The sequence below is a fragment of the Pteropus alecto genome, unplaced genomic scaffold (assembly GCF_000325575.1).
Source record: "Pteropus alecto unplaced genomic scaffold, ASM32557v1 scaffold155, whole genome shotgun sequence".
Lineage (NCBI taxonomy): Eukaryota > Metazoa > Chordata > Mammalia > Chiroptera > Pteropodidae > Pteropus > Pteropus alecto.
The window spans coordinates 3,675,582-3,681,581 of record NW_006438113.1 but is presented as its reverse complement, the minus strand read 5'-3'; positions in this window follow the sequence as shown (position 1 = coordinate 3,681,581).

The following is a 6,000-nucleotide window of genomic DNA, read 5'->3' as shown; positions in this document are numbered from 1 at the left end:
AAAGAAGAAAATATTAATTTTATAGTGGAGATATCTGACAGATACCACTTTAACCAAGTGATCAAGGTTAACATCATAAGTCATGTTAATTTAATGTATTCCCTCCCCTAATGATGTAATGAAAAGGGTACTTCATCTCTGTAAGAGTCTTTCCAAAAACAATTAGCCTCAGTCTGATTATGAGAAGATATCAAACACAAATAATTTTAAGATGATCTATATTACACTTAGTCAGCACTCTTCCAAAATTTCAAAGGAAAAAAAGGCTGATAAACTCATAGATTAGATGAGACTTAGGAGACATGATAATGAAATAAAACATAGTGTTATAGATTAAATTGTTTCCACATAAAATTCACATGGTGAAGTCCTAACCGCCAATACTTTTAGAATGTGACTGAATTAGGCAATAGAGTCTTAAAAGAGGTAATTAAAATTAAATGACTTCGTTGGGGTGGGCCCCAATCCAGTATGGCTGGCTAGTATTCTTATAAAAATAGATTAGGATGCTGATACACACAAGAAACAAAACAAAACAAAACAAAACACGTAAAGACAAAAGAATATGACCATCCACTAGCCAAGAGGAGAGGCCTCAGAAGATATCAACTTTGCTGACACCTTGATCTTGGATTTCTAGCCTCCATAACTGTGAGAAAACAAATTTCTAATGTTTAAGCCACCCAGTCTATGGTACTGTGTTTCTAATTTCTAATGTTTAAGCCACCCAGTCTATGGAAGCCCTAGAAAATTAATATACAAAGTTTCTTGGACTAGATTTTGTAACCAAAAAGGACATTAGTGGAAATACTGGTGACATCTAAATAAAGTCTGTAATTTAGCTAATAGTATTGTACACATGTTAATTTCTTAGTTTTAATAAATGTACCAAACATTAAAATGGAAGATGTTAACATTAGTGTAACTGAGTAAAAAGTATATGAGAACTCTCTCTGGTATCTTTAGTTCTTTTTGAAAATATATAATATTTTAAAATAAATAACTTTTACGTGTAAAGACAAAGAAAAAACAAAACATACAAATGATGGGGCATCCCAGAAAAAAGAAAAGAAAAGAAAAGGAAAGGAAAGGAAAGGAAAGGAAAGGAAAGGAAAAGAAAGGAAAGGAGAGAGAGAGAGAGAGAGAGAGAGAGAGAAAGGCTTGGTTTTCTTTCTTTCCTTCTATTAAAAAGTAAAGTAAAAGACACACATTGAAGTGAAATCAGGGAGGAGATAACAGTGGCATAGGGAAGGGTGCCAAGAAGATGTTTCACTTTTATTTAGCATTCTCTGCATGCCAGATGCTGAGGTGGGTGCCTTATCTGCATCCTTTCATTTAACCCTCAGGAAACCTTAGTTATGATTATTGGAATCTCTCTTCATTTTAATCTTGAGAAAATGAAATTTGAACTCAAAAATTTCAGAGAATAGGTGAACAGGGGATTCAGAAGGCACTCTGAACCTGAAAAATCAATACACTGAAAACTGAACTCAGAGTCCCTACCCTCAACTGTGTTTGCTCTATCATTAAAGAGATTACTCTCTCATTTTTACAGACATCCTATTCATCAGAAATGTGTCACTTCAAACTCCTAAATGTTTTTATTGTACAAGTATTTCCCCTCTTATGTTGTTACCAAGATAGAGATAATGAATGATGATGATGATGATGATGATGATGATATGATTGTTGTTGGACACTTGCACCCTCCAACCCAGGAGACTCAGAAGGCATGTTGAGCCTCGTGCTGTGAACTCATATTGTATGAGAAAACTGGTTTCACAGTTTTCTGAAACAATGGTTTCATAGTTGTGTTCTTACATAGTGGCTTCCATTGCACTTCAGATAAGGAAAAGCACCCCATATCCTTGACAGAGTTTATAAGATCCTTTACAATTAGACTCCTGTCTATTTCTTGAGACTCATCGTGGAACAGTGTTGCTCTTTGTTTCTGTGTTGTAACACAAGGTCAATGAATATGTGTTAAATGAGTGAATAAAGAGAAAAATAAAGTGAACAAGAGAAAGTATTTGAATGCAAAACTTAAATTTTTACCATCTAGTGAGATAGACAACAGACAATTAAGTACAATATTCTAAGGACTATTAGAAAAGTAAAGAGAGAATGATATGTGAGCTTTAACTGCAGAGGCGAGACAAGGAATGCAGAGTTTATGATTTTGCATCAGAGTTTTAAAGGATGTTTAGGAATTCACTCTTCATTCAAGCAGGAGAATAATGTTTCAGACTCAGGAAGCAGCATATACAGATGTGCAGAGATGAAAGATAAACCAGCACTTTTAGAGAACTATGACAGAAGGAGATTTGAGCACTTGCCCTTGTTTGATGTGAGCAAATCACACATAATTTGCATACTGTCTTGAACCTACTGTTGCTTGAACACAATGTCTATGTGCTTAAAAGTAGTCTTTTTTGCATGACCCTGGATATTTAGAAGCTTAGAGGATACTTTAGTGTGTGTGTATGTGTATGGGTGTGTGCATACAATCAATAAATTTTAGTTGTTATTTATCAATATAAATTTCAAACCGATATTTGTCTTTTACCAGGAAAGGTGTTGTAAACATTTGTTTATTGAATATAAACTAAGTAAAATTCTGTATTTTAGACCTTGAACTCTAAGAGTAGAGATGGATAAAAAGACATGTATTTAATTGAGATCACACTTATAAGATTTTTGTGTGTACGCATGAAGGGAGAACATTTAGATAGTGCATTATTTAAAAATAAATAAAAAAATGAAAAAGAATGAGTTCTAAATAGCTTTAAAAGTATCTGCAAGAGGGTGTTCATGAGGCTCAATAGGGACCCTAAACTCAATAGGGACCCTGTTACAGGGGAGAAAAAAAAGTAAAAATTGTTTAATATCTCTCTTCTGAAATAGTGCAAGTTGTCATTTGTTGCCATAATCTAAACATCCAATCTGACAAATGTGCTGCAGAAAAAGCATATAGGTCTTAAATTTTTCAGAAACCCTTTTTGGTTCTGGGTTGATAACCACTCATTTCCATGAATAATGCCACACTTATAATATCTGGGTTTTGGATATTAGTAACTTTAATGAGCATTTATTTACATTCTCTTTTGAAGAAATTCTTCCACAAGATGTCTTATAGAAATACATTATATATGTGGTTCCAGTCCCTTTATGTTGATAGGGAACAAATCAGTATTGAGTTCATTTAAGAAGCGGACTCCGAGGAATTAATTTGGAACTTATAATATGCAGGCTGAAGAAACACAAATCTAGGGAGCAGAGTAAATGTCAAGGAACAAGGCCTTTGTTATTAGGCAAGCCTGATTGTCAGTCAAAACTCTACCACATATACACTATAAGACCTTGGGAGCAATTTCAGTTTCCTAATTTAAGAAACTAACATTATAATTCCTATATCATAAGTTTGGTGCAAAGAGTAAATAATCTTTAAAATGCATGGCAAATATATTCTTAAATATCAGCAGCAGTTTCTCCTCTGATCCTAGTATTTTTAATTAAATTTATTGGGATAAAATTGGCTAATAAAATCATATAGGTTTCAGGTGTGTGATTCTATAATATATCATCTGTATATTGCACTGTGTGTTCACCACCCAAAGTCAAATCTCCTTCTGTCATCATATATTTTACCCCCTTTACCCTTTTCCACCTCCACTCCTCCCCCTGTTTCCTCTGGTAACCACTAAACTGTTGTCCATGTCTTAAAGTTTTCCTTTGTCTTGTTCACTTGTTGCTTTAGTTTTATATCCTACATATGAGTGAAATCATATGAATCTCAACTTTTTCTATCTGACTTATTTCACTTGGCATGATAATCTCAAGATCCATCCATATTGTCACAAATGGCAGTATTTCATCTTTTTATAGCTGAGAAATATTCCACTGTGTATATGTACTGCATCTTTATACAATGATCTATTGAAGGGCACTTTGGTTGTTTCCATATCTTGGCCATCATGGACAATGCTGCAATGAAAATAGAGGGAAATATATATTTATGGATAAATGTTTTTAAATTTGGGGGGCAGATACCCAGAAGAGGGATCACTGACCGTGACCGTGGTATTTTATTTTATCCAGTGTCTTTCTATTGTGGACAACTAAGACATTCCACTCTTAAAAGTTTGAGAAGAATAATAGGGAAAAACATGAAAAAGATACAAATAAACCCTTGACTTTTTATCCTGAGAGCCTTCCCTCAGAGCAGATTTCAGGCATGGAAAAATATAGATGATATAATAGGAGAATGTGCTTCTTGGAAGTTAGAAAAGGTCCTTTTTACTGGGACTTGGAGGTGGGGGAGACAAGGGCTTTGCCTCTCAAAAAGTGGTGAACATATAGTGTCCTTGCTTACAATAGTCAGTTTCCAATTCCACCAGTGGTCTGACATGGTTTGAAAAAGGGACAATATGTTTATGGAGTCATATTTCTTTCCCATTCAACCTCATATTCAAATCCAAGTATAGGAGCTGAATCAGTTAGAAAATCAATAGATGGTTGGACATTTTAATATACATTATAAAAATTTAGTCCCCATGATAGTGAACATAAAACACTTAAACTATATCTTATGTCTGCCTTGTTTTTATTATGTCTACAGTGCTTGGAATACTAAATAGGATGTTGCAGACAAGCAGTAATTATTTGTTGAATGAATCAACAAATAAGTGAATGAAAGGATACATAGATGAGAAAATATTGTATTGAATATGCAATTTTATTGAATCCCCTTCAAGGATTGATTGTTAATTAAGTTCATTTGTCTCTGAGTGGGCTCCAAATTAGCAACTGTCTTCCTCTTATGATTTTTTTTAACCAGAAATATCACCATGAAAAACAAAATCTTACAATTTAGATGCATTCATTTAGACAATGTAGTATAATATACTTCATTGAGTGGTAGGTCTAATTAAAAATTAATTAATTATATATTTTTTCTAACTCCAATCTTTTCAACAGTGTTAGCAATACTATTGTGTTGCTTTCCACCAATCAAACCTTGATTCAGTATACCGTTATTTTTTCTTGAACGAGAAAGAGACAGAGAGAGAGAGAGAGAGAGACTTTCCAATTAAGTTTTCTTTATGACCAGCAGTATGGTAACATTATCTTCATATAGGTCCTGTGCATTTTTGATAAGTCAATTCCTAGTTATGTTATATTTTTGGTTACCATATAAATGGAATCATTTTTTTCTCAAAAATATCACATTGTATATTAATTGTTCAAAAAATTCCAAATCTAAAAAGGTAGCAGTTCAATGACAGAAAGATTACTATTTTCACAGCCACATTCTATTACTGCTTGCTCATAAAATACTATAATTACCAGCCAAAATCAAACACAACTTCAGAATAAGGATAATATAAACTCTATTCAAATGTCATAAATATTTTATTAGACATTTAATTTCTCATTTATGTTTTTATAACATTTACTTCAGAGATACGGGCATCAGGACTTGCCTTGATATGGGAACAATTTTCTTTAGTATATACTGGAGATTGTCAATGCAGACTAATCATAAAATTGTACCTAAAACTGAACTTTTGCATTTTACACATGAGAATTTTAACAACTGACAAAAGCAAGAATTTACTATTATTATGATATCATTTTAGTTATAAAAGAATTTAAATACTACAGATTCTTCTACTCATCAAAAAACAGTAGATTTTATTAATATTCATGAAATATGAGAATGAGAGTAAGAAACAAAGGAAGAAGTTTCTGAATTTCCTGGAAACCAAAGACTAAATAGAACTACAAACACTTATAATGTCAATCACACATTCGTGTATGTATGCACACATTTATTTTCTATTTAACAGCCAAGAACTTTCTTCACTCACTTCTAAGCTCTTGTGTGTGTTTTAAGGACTGGGGTGAAATTCTAGAAGTACATTTCCTGGAATTTATAGCCTGTTAATTTTAGTTTACGTTTAATCAGTGACAGTTACCGCCAAGAGATTTGAAAGTAGA